We start from the raw sequence: 15,250 nt of genomic DNA on the forward strand, positions 1-15,250 counted from the left end.
TCCCCCTAGTCATGTTTGCTCATTTATTGCAATCAGGTGGTGTGCAGTTTCCTCAAGCCCACTTTGAGTATCCCTCGAGGCTGATCCATGAAAAATCAAAATTGTTGTTGCTTGCTCAAGGTTGCTTTAGGGCGTTAGGGGTTGCTTTAGGGTGTACATCGCACACTGTCAACGAAGGTCACAGTGAGCAGGGTGATTCTAAATTATTGTGGTGAAGATTCCTGTGACCTATCATTTCCAAATCAGAAAGATTAAGGAAACCTGTTATACAAAACTGAACATGATATAAAAATTTCCAGTATTTGTCAATACATGTGATGTTCTTGCCACATGAATGTTAGAGAATTTCTCTCGACAGCTGCACTTGGCAGATGGTGGCAAATGTTTTGTGATAAATTGAATTCTTGGGAGTCTTACCTGCCATGAAAGGCACTCGTGGTGAAGCTGTTTCACATTCTACAGTATCAATTCGATGGGTAATAAAACTAATAAAATAAATTTAAATTAAATAAAAAAAATTAAGTTATTCTTTCATATGATGCGAGCAGCTTTGTATTGAAGCTTTTGGTTTGACAATTATAGGTCACGCTGGCACCCGAGACAGTCACTTGCAGCTGACGTACAGTACGTTGTAGAATGAGTCCCGGTCATAACCACAATTTCTAACAAATTGCCCGCAAGTGACTGTCAGTATTACATTTAGTCCAGAGAATCTTGTGTTGCATATTGCGGACTGCATGGTTGGAAAATTCAATAAGAAGGCAATCGATGACATATCATATTTTTATCTCTCTGCGTACAATCGTATCATTGAACAAGAGTAATATCCGTTTTGTAAACTAGCAATATTTATTGAAAATTAAGATATCGTACGGCTTTGCAACTTTCAGTTACACATACGGGAGGCATATCTGCATCCATGGGCGTTGATGTTAGTAAGATCGTGATGGGGAAGATTCAGCCCAAAATTGTGCATCCTTTCCTCCTTCCCTGTAAGGAGTATAGTATTGTCCCAGTGTTTTCGAACTCCGAGGCCCTTCTACTGGATATCTATAGGCGTGGTTGTAGACGCCGCACTACGTATAGTTCATTGAACGGATGTTGCAGCAACGCACGATGTATCGTTTGGGAGTGACAGACTACTTTCATTTTCACACCTTTGTGTATGGCATTAAGTGTTGCTTGGTTATGGAAATCTGAATGTTCACACATTCATATGCATCCATCTGTACGAACGTTCACTTTTTAAAGTCTTGTACATTAAACATATTTTCAAGAACGTGCAGTTCTCTTTATGTTCGGTGAGTTGCGAGATGTTGCCGAAACCGAAATCAGATTATTGCAGACGACAACGTTAGCCATGCACTCTTTTGACAATGAATGAATTTTGTCTAACTCAGCAATTAAATTTTGGAAAACTAAAGTCCACTACCAAAATTTGATGTCTGAGATCGGCTGGTACACGAGTGTGCTACGAGGTCACGTGTCTGCTCCTTGCGTTTCGTCGCAGACGAACGAACGAATGCGGACGTGTGAGGTGAGCAGCGTGGTAACTGATTTATGTTTCATAAGTTCATTCGGTGAAAATGATGTCATTAAGTATGTTTCCGTGCCTTACTTGTACAAGTGAACAGAATGGATCGAGTTGCACTAAAGCGAACACTAACCTAGCGCTGGAAGCGTTCCCGCCAAGTTCGCGTCCATTTTTGTTTTTCTTTTATGTGTGATGTTGAATGTGTGACGTAGTGTAATTGTTGGTGTCTTGTGTGTAATTGTTTCTAGTTTGTACAAGCTCCTGAACGCAAGGAACACCATGGAAACGTCTGCACAAGGAAAGGCATCCCTGTCAAGGTAATCGGGGTCTTTGTCAATCTGAAGCCCCTCACTGTTCTAGACTAATTCTAGACCTGCGCTTGCTGTACGCAGAGAAACCAATTCGAAGGTATGAGTGGTCAAGTGGCTTGAAGTAAGTTGTTTCAGCTACCGAAAGCGCATTATTGCTCAGGTTGCTTGCGCCCTTTGACATCCGTGGTGTCGTCCCCTTCCTCGAAGGGGGGGGGGGGGGCTCTGTGCGTCCTGGGCTGACTTCCATGGCAGAAGTCTGTTCCTAGCCTGGCTCGGCGGCCGTGCGGAAGTGGAACCAATGAAACGAGAGAGCGCCGGGCCTCGAGCGGGCCTCGTGCAACCACAGCGCCCAGCGGGCGCTTTGTCACGAGTTTTTGTTTGTTTTTTTGTTTCGCTGCTGTTATTTTGACATGAAAAAAGAGCCACGCAGCAGCGGCATGCCAGAAATGAACTTTAGTTGGAAACATATCTACAACTTCCGAATTACATCCTAGGCTCATAAAAAAAATTGACATTTAAAGTTGTAGATAATTATGTTTAAATAATTTGCTGATTATGCAAATACTAAATCAATCAATCACAAAAGTATTTGTATCAAGCCGTCATGATGCGTTTTTTTCTAGGGTGGCTACGAATGGCACCCCATATATAGGGATGTTTAAAGGGGTTGTGACACTTCGTTATATGGATGGTTCCTTGCATCACATCACGTCCGGATGTTGTGTTAAAAAATTAATTATCTTTCATACTTTAAAATCGCTAAAAAAAAACAGTACCCAAGAGCCAAAAAGGCGACACGACACTGTTGTGTATACTAAAGTATGAACTACCGAACCACTCCGTTTTAACCCTTTTTTAATTATCTTTATGTATTAATCTACGTGACGTACTTGGCGAGATACAAATTATCGAACACGCGTACGCGTCAAGCTCTGACGTCTGAGGAGCGTGAGAAAGCCTGCGCATTGCCTCCTCTCCCTCTTTCAATTAAGAGTCAGAATGCGTCTGCTACTGCGATTCACCGTACTGCGAATTCAAGAACCTGCAAACGATTGCAGCTCAGCTGGAACCTGCACACCTAAATATTTAGACAAAAAGTGCGAGAGGCTTTCCAGAAAATCAGTTGTGAGACAGATTGAGACCGTTTTGCGCTTTATTTCCAAGTTTTCCCGTTAAGTACGCGGGGACGTTCAGTCACAACTCGCAGACGACGGTGGTTCTTCTCCGCGGCCACGACCGCTGAAAGCACGTTCGTGATTGGCTACGGCCGTTGAAAACACGATCCTGATTGGCTGAGTCTTAATTGTTACGTCACGTCGACGAGCGCGCAGGCTTTCTCTATATCTAGGTGGTGTTGGTTCAGGTCGTCTGTAAGTCGGTATTATCGTGGTGCCGATTTCTGCGCGTTTACTGCGCCCTCTGCTGTAGAACTTTGTTCACATCAATACAAATAACCGTGTATTCACACGAGCGACATTCTCCCAGAAGCGGAAGATGCGAAAAGCGTCATAGCTTTCTGCTGTCACGTGAGCGCGAGCGCTCAACGTCGTATCTTCACGTACACTGCTAACTGTGGGGAATATCCTGCTACACAGCCACAAGATATTCCGTAGCAGACGACAGGAAAACACGCTGACGGTGTCATCTGCTAAGTGTCGTCTGCTAAATGCGCAGTACGCCGCTCCCAATGTTCCGCACCGTGTGAATGCTCAACATAACACGGGACGGAACTGCGGCTCTGTAAGCACTGTTTTCGCTTTTTCTTCCACTAGAATATTCCGCGAAGATGTCGCTCGTTTGAATACGCGATAATTATAGTTCACATTTATTTGGCACAAGTCATGGGGTAACTTTCGCCAATCCCGCCGGCTACCGTGGTATATGGAACATCTCAGTGAAGGCTTACTGAGGAATGTTCGCATGTTATCTTTGGAGAGTAGTCCATCGAGACTATCTGCATCCTAGACCAAGAGGGACCCTACACCTCTCCCTCTCCTGTACCACCATCATCCTTCCCCTTTTTCCCTCTCCTTTGGTGTACCCAGCCGCTAGCTGAGAGCAGGCTGACCACACCTTCCCCAAACATCAACTGCCCTAGCACACGACATAACTTGGCATAACTTCAAAGATAGCGATTAACTGAAACCCCCGAGGATCCAGGAAGAGCCATCCTTACAAGGGCACACGTCCGCTCCGTAGGACACACGCTACCGTTCAGCCGCAACCAAAAGAGATCAATAAAGTAGCCGTCTCCTCAGGATGCCACAATAAATCTGCGTGTGTACCCGAGGCGAGGAGCACTTGTTATTGGACCGCCCTCTACTTCTTAACTCCCCAGGAGTACGACAATCTAGGGACAAACGGAGCTGCAGCTAGGGAAGACGGCCTGGGGAAAATAGGGAATGAATCTCGCGTTGAAATTGTTTTTCACGCCCACGGTGTGACAGAGGGAAGAAAGTTTTGTCTCTGTTCATTAAAAGGAGGGTCGGGTGAGCGCGACTTCTAGCGGGTGGCTCCGGGGATGTAGACGTTTTGAGATGGGGATAGTCGTTAAGCTAATTTGCGAAGAAAGAGATTAGCTAATGTGTTCGTTTAGGAAGTCAAGATGTCCTACTTACGTAGCACTGTCTTGCTCACGTTAACGTATGTCCAAAATGCCACAAAAAAAAAAAAAAAAAGCGTATGCCCGCCATTTTGAACAGATGAAGAAAGAGAACGATATGCCTGTGAAATGCGGTCGGTTCTAAGCGTGTTATGTGGTGAAGTTCGATTTTTAGAGTGTACGGTCACAAAAAGACGTTAACCTCGCTTTCTCCTCCAATGAGAAGTGAGTGGTGACAGCACCATACAGTGGTAGGCATTGAGCATGTTACCTCGCGAAATAAATTGTTTGTAAAGTAAAAACAGTACGCGTACAAAAAGGATTCATGTCCTACGTCTTAAAGGAGCATAGAAGTGACATTTCACATGACTCGAAACCCTGTGAAGCTGTCCACCAGGAGTCACAATGCAAAATATTTTGACTCTGCGGTGTAGTGTCACTGTGCCGTTTTTTTTTTTTCGTTTTTTCTTCTCAGCTCACGCGCCGCTTATCGTGCTTCAGCGTGTGCCGCTGTACGTCACTGGTCACGTGCCAGAGCCCATGATACGTCACGACGTCCTCTCGTTCGGCGATGCGCTCTTTGCAGGAGGAGAGGATTTTTTTACAGGTGGTGCGGAACAGAGCCTTGCGCGTGCTCTGTAGGTCACCTGCTGTCATTGTTCTTTCGCAGGAGTTCATTTTATTCGTTGCAGAACACGCCGCAGCGAAAAAATAAATAAAATAAAAATAAAAAATCGGGGGTCACTTCCATGCTCCTTTAAGAAAAGGAGGAGTAAGTTGGAGGGCAGTTAGAGCTTCTAGTCCCGTAGACTACAATTACTCTCTAATTCAGTCTCGTGACCATGAAATGTACTCCCTGCAATCCATCAAGTCCATAAAAGGATTAAAATCACCCCCATATCCCCTGCTCCTTTGTTCGCTAATATCGCTGATATTGCCATGTACGCACAGGAGCGATATTCCCCAGAATGTTCAGAAATAGAGAAACTTCTTATTTTCACGTAGGATTCACGTATCTAGCGTCTATTGGATGAACGCCTGATTGAAAGCGTGAATTGGTCGAAAAAAATCCTGGTAACGCCCACGCTTGTTATGCAGTCCTTACATTTTTGTAAATGTTCATTCAGCATTACCACCAGTGGAAGGTGCGAAAAACGTCATAGCTTTCTGCTACCACGTAAGCGCGAGCGCACAGCGTACGTCATCTCTTTCGGTGCAGTGCAAACCGTGGGGAATCTCCTACACGGCGCAGAACCAAGAAATCCCGTAGCAGACGACAGGAAAAGGCGGTGTCTTCTGCTAATTAACGTCCGATATTTTCAACATATAGCTTAATAATGCTCAATATAGCGCGCGGCGGAACTTCTGTCCCACGACCTTTTTTTTTCTTTCTTTTTCTTCCTCTAGAATATTCTGTGTCGATGTCGCTCTTGTGGATACACGGACTTGTTTCGGATGAGTGGGCAGCTTTGCGCCTTCTCGCCCACGACATCATTGGCGAGTTACCGCGACGGTCGATAAGGGCTGAGAAGCGGCTCCAGAGTATCCGTTGAGGGAAAGTTTTTCCCATCTTGGCCACGGAAAGGGAACGAGCCACTCCCATTCGTCGCAGGCTGGCCACGTGACCGCAGCCGTGCCGAGAGATGATCGGAGTGTGATCATTGAAATGAGTCCGCGGTGAAGTTTCAAGTTACGGTGGCTTGTCTTCTGACAATTTGTTTTTCGTCGGGTCACATATTTAGTGTCGCATAATTTCACCACAACTACATCAGTTTAATCAAGTGTAATTCAGAATGATGTCGACACACTCGAGCACTTGTCAAAATGTGTCGCTGTCGACCGCACGTCTCGAACGCCAGTGGTCCTGCAACCCACCCCGCGTTACTGAGAAGCTTTCCACGTGGGTTTTTCCCGTGGTTCTTCGTCTGGACCGTGCCCGGCGAGTACTGTTTCCTTCGATGCAGGGGACACCGGAGGTTGTGACGTTCATTGGATAGGGCTTCCCCTGCAGGATGCTATGCTACTTTCTCGTTACCTTTCCCCATGCATATGCCCAGGGCCTCCGCGAGGACAAACGTGAAATTTGCGTCCCCCCGTATTCTTGATCTTCTTGCTCACTTCTTTTCCTGCATGAAAGGTGTCCCTTTGGCACTCCTTCACGCGGCCTCGGGGGGGGGGGGGGGGACAATTGCCCCCCTCCCCCCGCAGACGCCGGCAATCAAATCGTGCACTAAAATACTTTCGTATATCTTCTTCTTTTTTTTTTCATACAAAAATTCCGAAATCTCTGTGTTTTCTCACTCGTCGACACTGTTACGGTAATGCCACCGGTATCTACGGTTGTCATCGTCTACCTTCTGCTATTATCGGTAGTAACCACGACTATCTATTGCGACTATCTACACTGCAAAAGAACCAAATTGACGAGCCGCCGGTGCTATTGAGCGGAGCACCTCCACGCGGCATCCACAATATTGTCCGTACCCTCTGTATGCGGTGACTCTCTTCCCGCGCTTCCCTTTTCTCTCCCTAGTGATTTATGGAATGCGGAGGCTCGACCTCTTCCTCCTCCTCTTGGAAGCGAGCGATTCGATAAATGCCACAAGATCTCTCTCCTCCTCTCCTGTGTGCATTTGCTTTTTTTTTTCTTTCGCTGTTGCTTTCCGGTATCACCACCACCACCGTGGAGGGAGTAAAAAAAAGGGAGACGCCAATGATGATGATGACGCTACTGCTGCTCTTTGGCGTTCGCTGGAAAACACGCTATACTGCGCGCCGTTCGCTCACGGGGTCCTGCTTTGTTGTTGAGTGCTGTGTCTTGTTTTTGATTCTGGTCGGATGCCGTGTTTGAACTTTGTGTCGTCTCTCTTATTGACCGTGCGCGTTGAGAGCCGTTACTCAACGGCTACCGAGAGCGCTGTGGTATTGAGCGCGTAGGCGATGTACATTGGGTACTGCGTAGGCTTCTTTCCGTACCGACTCGTTAGAATAGTGTTTGTGTGTCGTTCTTATTTTTAGGTTTTAGGTTAGGTTTAGGTTTTTTTAGAGTTACATTACCTTAAAGGAGCAATGAGGTGGCATTTAACGTAGCTCGAAACCGTGTTTCATTAGTCAAGCTGTCCACCAGGAGGCGCCATGCACAATGTTTTCGCTCGTTATAACTGCGCAATCAAATTTACAAAAACATTGGGAGAAGGTAGCCGCGGACGGCTGACACGATCCTCGCGCGACGTAGTGTGTAGGGAAGTCTCCGTGCCCTTTTTTTTTCTTCTTCTTTGTTTCTTTCTTCTCAGCTCACGCGCCGCTAATACCTGCCTGAGCTGTGCCGCTCTACGTCATGAGTCGCGTGCCCGGGGACCACGTTACGTCACGACGTTCCCTCGCTCTCCGATACGCTCTTTCCACGAGTGAAGGATTTTCTGAAGGTGTGCGGAACAGAGGCCTTGCGCGCGCGCTGTGAAGGTCACCTGCACGCGTCGTTCTTTCGCATGAGCTCATTTTTATTCGTTGCAGAACACGCCACAGCAAAAAAAAAACAAAAAAACAAAAAAAATTAGTGCTCCTTTAATCCTGTCGGTACGTGATCGCCAGACTATGTACGCTGGAATTATGTAACCACCGCTGTAAGAACTAAAAAAAAACTAAACTATTAAAATATCTCACAAACCATTATGATGCTTTCAATAAAAAATATTATTAGCATTTCAGCAAGACGGTTTCGCCAACCGCCAAGAATAAGCCCTATAATAAAGCCACCGCATACGAACGCGTTTGTCAGCAATATGCAAACTGACGCAGCTTATTATTTCGATTCTAAAGAACGAGCAAAGTACCAGCAGCGTATCTTGCGAGTACGGGACATTTCCCATTGGTTTCTCCAGGACAAAACGTTGTGCTTGCGGCCAGAGAGCAGATGGAAGGGTAGCATTGCATTACACAGTGCCTTCGTTGAAGATCCACAAAGTAATCTACTGAAGCTGCTTACGTGCTCTTTCTCTCTCTCTCTCTCTCTCTTCTTCTTCTTCTTCTTCTTCTCTCTCTTTTCTGTGTGGGTGGCATTTAGTGACGCCAGGTGGTACTGCTACACGATCCGTGTTTGATCCGCGTTTCTGCGAAGTGGAGAAAAATACTTCTTCTGGACACTTGCTTGGAGATAAAGCTTGTACTAGGGAGAGCTTCACGTCAATCATAGTGATTTTTTTCCGGGACATTGATGCAGACAACAAGTTTTGAGCCTATGTGTGTCTTGTAAGTTTTGCTGTTCGACTGTTTGCGTGTTGCGTGTTTGCGCGTTCTGTGGCATCTCATTGTGTGTGTACTTGCTTTCTGTTGGAATCACCACCACCACTAAAAATCATCATCATCGCCATCATCCTGCTCGCCTTCATTGGCATAAACATATTCCGAGAGTTTTCCGCCGAAGTAACTGGTGCGGGCCTCACATTAGTGAAGCCAAAATCTCCATTTTATTTTTTCCTTAAAACCAAACCAAACCAAACCAATCAATCAGTCCGGGACGGCTCTGGTTGTGGTCATATTATGCGGTCACATTCTTTCGTGTTCTTTTTTATTTTTATTTTTATTATTATTATTATTATTTATTGATCCATCAAGGGGCCTTTAGGCCATTATATGAGGGAGTGAGCACGTTATTATTCTTATTATTCTAGTTTATTTTATTTACTTTAGTCTTCGGTAGGCTTCATTCTAGCAGTGGTGTCTTCGCGAACGAGTCTTCTCTCCACACATGGCTCGAGACAGACACCCATTTATTTTTACGAATCTGACATGGCGTGTGAGAAGTCGCCAAAATCAAGATATGTCACGACCCCCTTTAATACGCGTAAGAACCTGCGGGGTGAAGCGGTCCTGCTAGGAAAAAATGCCAACGCTTTCAAAAGAGACACGGCGAAAGAGGGGTAGAACATCATTTGTCGCAGCGTGAGAGACTCCCAACATGGTCTTCCATCGCCCAAGTATCTACGCTATATTTCCTGCGCAAACTTTCTCCAACTTTCCGCTTTGCGCTAACCGTACAGCGCACAGTGGGAAATGCCGGAGAAGGAGCCGAATTGATTCAACCAATGGCAGCGTCTTCATTCTACTTCTTCTCTTTTTTTCCCCCCTCTCCAAACTCTCCTTCTCGGCACCCGATCTGGGATTCCAGAAGAAAATGACTCGGATGCACCCTCTCCACTCACTCCACTCTCCTTCTTGTTGTGTTCCCTTTTTTGTTTTATTCTTGTTTAGCAGCGCCCTCTGCTCTTACCCTCTACATTTGGTCGACAGGAATAGGTCTAGACGGAACTCATTTATCCTCAATCCGGTATATACTAGCTAGATGAGCCACAGGGAAGTAAAGGAATGCTCCCAGGATCGAAGCGGAGCACATAAGAGGGGAGAGGCTAGGGAATATTCTTCCCTATATTCAGATTGGTGTGAAGGTACACATTTTAGTGTGCGCATGCACGATGATGATGATGATGTGCAACCTGCGTCAGCGCAGATGATAAAAAAAAATCGTATTTGGCCGGCATCCGTTTTATACCTTAACCACTTCACCATAAAATGATCATTCCCAAGCAGCAAAATGTACTGAAAGTCGAGTGCAATAGGGGTGGACGGGTAGGTGGAAGGCCTTGAACAGACTCGAGGAACTAAAGAACATTGATAAGACACATATCGTCCACCCCTATTGCACTCGACTTTCAGTACATTGTGCTGCTTGGGTTATTGTAAGCGAATTTAAATTGCGCGGATTACCTAATTTACAACTCATAACTGGCAGTTTCCAACACGAAGAAGTTGTAACCATAAACTGCGCTGCTCTAATCTTATCGCTTATACTTCCTGCACGGAGACAAGATATCAGCGGAACGTTAAATAAATAAATAAATAAATAAGAAGCGCGTCGAAATGGGAAACGAGTTAATAAAAGGGGAGAACTTTTGGGGAAAGACGCTTCCCCGTTTAATACGTTTCTAGGGAACGGGGAACGTAAGGGAGGGAGCTATCGACCCGTTTTCCCCCATATTCGTTGGACGGCAGTTTGTCGCCTGCTTTCCAGTGAGGGTCTCAGATGGAGAGGAGGTGGTCGGTGTATGTACAAATATATATAGATAGATGGGTGTGACTTCCGTTCCACGACCCTCTTGCTGCCTTTTGTCTGCTATTCGCGAGAGAGGAGTTTTCTTTTAACCGCGGAGGGAAAAGTGGCGCATGGAAGCGAAGGAGAGATTCACTCACTTTGCGCTAAGAGGAAAAAAAAGGGGAATGAAAAGGGGCAAGAAAAGGGGAAAGCGCTGCTGTTGCCGTGTGAGGAGGTGCAGAGCGCGACGCATATCGGGACAAGCACCACGTGGCTATGCTAGGTATGCAGCCCCGCTCTTTCTGTTTGGGACTGCGTTAAAAGTGATTCGTGTCAGTTTCGTATTTGTAAGTGATGTCATTTTAAAGACAAAGATTAGCTTTTATTTAAAGAGCGTGACGTGCTCTTTTGTTGCGTCGCAATAAGGGAAAAAGACGCGATTTTTGTTCGTTTTTTTACTTTCCCCGTAATTCCTTTAAAAGGAAGCTCCGTCTTTGAAGGGTGTTGCAGTTGTACCATGAAACAAACCAGCAGTTTCACGGTTTCCTGGTCTTTTTCTTCTTCTTCTTTTTAACTCCCCAAACTAGTGCATGCGGTGCGCCTTGTAGCTTAGTCGCTACTGTCGGCACGTACGCTAAGGTGATATTTCGCTCGCAGAATTGCAAGTACTATAATATGAACATGGCTTACTTGTAAGTTTGGAATCGCGAAATAAACTTTTTCCAGCATCAACGCAAACGTGTTCAAGGGAGGACGTCTAAGCAGACTGGGATGTCGGTTCCGTGAACCTGGATTGTGTAATGGAAGAATCTAGATCGAAGCATCAACGATATTATTGCAAACAGAGGGAGCAGTGAAGAATCACAGCTTAGCTTTCCGACTGGTCAAGTGGATAAAAAAAGAAAATGGGATAGTGCTTCTAGCTAAATACAGCCGGTTGCTTCGGTGCACTAAAGGAATTGTGACATTTTAATGTAATGTGGTTAATTACATCGTACACGCCACAGTTCTGAGGAGAATTCTACGCGCCTTATTCGGTGACATATAAAACCTCGAACACACGTGCACGTCAGACTCTGACGTCACAGGAGCAAGCCATTCCCGTTGGCAGTCGCAAGCACGTGACCTCTCTCGCGCGCCGCCTCGCTGGTGGAGGCGCCTGCACCGATGATGTAGCCCGATGAGTTTCGGTATAGTTTCGGTATTTCAAAACGGTGTCGATTTTCTACGTGTCTGTTACCCCGTTTGCTGTAAAACTTGTAAGGCAATTATATCCCAGCACAGAGCGGTTTTCAAAATATATTTTAAGGGAATTTGGAATGCGGGTTTACATCGCTGCAAATAGCCGTCTTTCAAGCTTATTTAGCATAGTTTTGGACGAAGTGTCGTGGCCTTTAAAACTGCTGGCCTAGTAACGGGGAAATAAATATAAAGAACGATAATTTCATTATTCTTTGTCAGAACACAAAAACAAAAGTACTGAAGACTCTTTCAGTGCTTCAGAGTGCTTTTATTAATAACGCGTCCTGGAGTAGCCAGTCCCGAGTGGCTCGAGACGACCATCTCCATTTTTTTCTTTTAAAATCAATCAATCAGTGCTTCAGTTTTTCACTCATTTTGCAGTTTTCACTCTTTTTCAGTTTTTCTGTTCGTTTTTTTTTACTTTTCAGTGCTTTCCTATGTATTTATTTAGTATTATTTTATTTTATTTATTATAATTTTTTGTTTTTTGTTTTTCAACTACGGTCTTGACTGCCTTTCCACATCTTTGTGCTTCTAAAAACAGAACTTCGCGGCATAACACGCTGCTATAGCTAACCATCATCCCGAATGACATCGTTCTCCCCTGATTTGTCGAAAAAAGGAAGGCGTACCCCTTTTTGTGACACTTCCACAGTTACGTTAATTGCCACAAAGCACGCTGAAGGCCAACCATTGCACAAAAACTATACCGTCGTCACACCTGACTTATCGAAAGCGCCTGCGTACGTCTTTTCGTGAAAGTTTATCAACGCAACCGCGTAAGTGTCACAAAAAGGCGTACATCTTTTTTTTCTTTTTTTTTTACTTCAACAAGTCAGAAAAGAGAACGATGTCATTGGGGATGACAGTTATCTATAGGAGCGTGTTATGCAGTGAAGTTCCGTCTGGAGAGTGCACACTCCTTTACCGCAATTTAATTATCTATACTATAAGTCACCCATATAGCCCCTACAATTTGGTGAGCAGCATATCTCGCATCTCTTAAGGATCAAGCGCGACGTATAATTGGTTCGTCGCCCAGCTGTAAGTTAATTTAAAGTTAAATACTTTCCGAAGGCGTGCCTTGGACGGGCAAGCGTGACGCCAGGGGACGTTGAACCATCACCGATCGCATTGTTTCCGTTTTTTCTCACGCCATGCATACTTCTTTCTCTCTCTCTCTTTCTCTCTCCTTTTTTTTTCCGCCAAGGTAGGAAGGGAGAGAGAAAAGGGAGGGGGGGGGGGGAGATGTTTCGGACGACTTTTAAAAGAGGTTCCACCTCTTTGCTTGTTCTGCGTGCGGCATTGTATTCCGTATGAATGTATGAGATGTTCAGCGGGACCGCAGACTGCGCGCTGTTTGTGACGTCGAGTGTCGTCATATCGGTTTCGTAAGACGAGTGGTTTTTGTAATTCGTTTTTGTAAACGCAGATTCGTTCGCTCCTGGCCAACCATTCATCCCAAATGACATCCTTGTTCTCCTTTGTTTTGTTGAAGAAAATGATGCGCACGCCTTTTTGTGACACTTACGCGGTCAGAAACAGGAGAAAAGAACGCCAGTTTGCTGAAGCCTAAGTCATCCCGCGGTTGACACAGACACGAAGCATTATCGATGACTTTCCATTGCCACCTTTTTCGGTAATACATGCGCTGACCTTCGCGGGCGCACCCCACAGCGCATGCTCAAAGGACTTCTACAGAGGAATTTTATCCCGTGTCATCAAAGGACAGTACCCTGACCGCGAAATATATGCCTCCTCGAAATCTCCCGCCGACAGCACGGAGCCCGCGTTTCAGTTTTTTACCGGCGCGATTTCTCCGGGAAATTCCCATCTCTTTTCCCACTCAAGAAAACGAGATTTAAAAATACGAAGAGCGCAGCTTGTTCGAAGAAAGACGCAGGAATTCGTGAAGGCATTTTCCGAAGAACAGAGCTGTCTGCGAAAGACGCCGCCGTCGACGTTTTCCTGCCTACTCCATGTCAAAAAACGTGAGAAAGGTGTTCCTCTTGAAATACCCGTCGCCCGTGAGATGCGGTGAAAATAAACCGCTGTCGTCACTCCCCTCGGTTACCGACGTGGCGCATAGATGGCGCCACAATCCCCGCCGATCGTGTTGGGCAGCGCCGCAACGACACGTTTCCCGAAATAACTTCGTTAAATCCGCACGCACTTCGATATATACTCGAGTGCGGAAGACGACGTCATTGCCCAGTTGTGTATAACGTGTCATGACAGGATATGCAGTGCTTTTTTTTTTTCTCCGAATTGCGAATTGAAATAATTGCTTTGCCCGTTCGCTTTTGTGAGTTTGTATGATGGTTACTAATATATACGCCAATAACTTTTGGACGTGGTTCTGAGTTTGAACCGTGTTTTCTGCGTGCGGGAGATCGTTTACTTTTTCCGTTTTTCTTCTTCTTTTTTTTTTTTTTTTTTTCTGGTACACCTTGACGTTATCCTGTTGCCAAGGTCACGGAGGTCGCTGAGTTTGGGAAAAACTGAAGTAAGGTCAGTTAGTCAACTGCTGCTGGAGTAATTTATTGGACAGTCTTCCGTTTTCCGTGGGAATGGGGGGGAAACAATTAATACAACAAATAATAATTAAAAAAATCGTTGCTTTACGTCGCGAGACAAACAAAGCCAAAAGTAACCCAACGCAGCCAGTTTTCTCTACGACAACGATGTTACGATGATCGGTAAGCGGCAAAAAGAGCGAGAGCGAGAGACACGTAAAAAAAAAAGTATAAGTGAGTGTAAGAATGACCAGGTATAATTTGATATCGAATCATCGTAGACTAAAATTTAAAATGCGATTAAAACTGAACTAACACTAACATTTCACCCGTTTTCAAGATCCGTGGTACACTCTTAAAAAAATGTGTACTTTAGCTCTCCCTGCCGGGGAGTAATATTACTCTCCAGTAGGGAGGAATGTGTTATGCTACTCCCTTGAGGGAGTAAGGAGACACCATTTTGAGTGTAATTGTACTCTCCAGAAGGGTGTTATATATGTGGCAAAAAAAAGGAGTGTAGGCGACAGATTTGGCTAACCCAACGCAACTTGCTGCAGGATACGCGAAAGCAGAAGAGAGAGAGAGAGAAAAAAAAAGTTTAATATCGCTGAATCGCGGTATTAAAGCGCGATCGAGTTATTTCGATGCCATTTTTAATCCATATTGAAATTGGTTGCTTTGAAGCGAAAAGACTTCGGAGGGATTCTGTGTCGTTTCGCATCCAAAAAAGATCTTCTCTCGTTATTCTTACCTTGTTGCTCGACCTTTCCTTTGACAACCGCCGCAATAATTATTGTTTCTAGAGTGGGTGATATATTTCACGATGGCTATGAGCATGACAGGAAGGGAGGGAGAAAACGCCCTTACATTTGTGTAAGCGATTGGTCTCCGTCGCGACATGCGTACTGTTTTTGTTTTTTGTTTTTTAACGTTCGACATTTTACTTTTGCGGAGCAC

At 45.2% G+C, this 15,250-nt stretch overlaps 1 long non-coding RNA gene across 1 annotated transcript in view; it reads left to right on the top strand.

The window, feature by feature from the left end:
• Nucleotides 1-1,559: 1,559 nt before the first annotated feature.
• LOC135368870 (uncharacterized) overlaps nt 1,560-15,250 on the top strand; it is a 73,025-nt gene continuing 59,334 nt past the window's right edge. Inside the window, exon 1 of the long non-coding RNA XR_010414885.1 lies at nt 1,560-1,851. This is a non-coding gene — a long non-coding RNA (uncharacterized LOC135368870). The remainder of the gene's footprint in view (nt 1,852-15,250) is intronic.

Source organism: Ornithodoros turicata, chromosome 9 (genome assembly GCF_037126465.1).
Source record: "Ornithodoros turicata isolate Travis chromosome 9, ASM3712646v1, whole genome shotgun sequence".
In the NCBI taxonomy this organism is placed as follows: Eukaryota; Metazoa; Arthropoda; class Arachnida; order Ixodida; family Argasidae; genus Ornithodoros; species Ornithodoros turicata.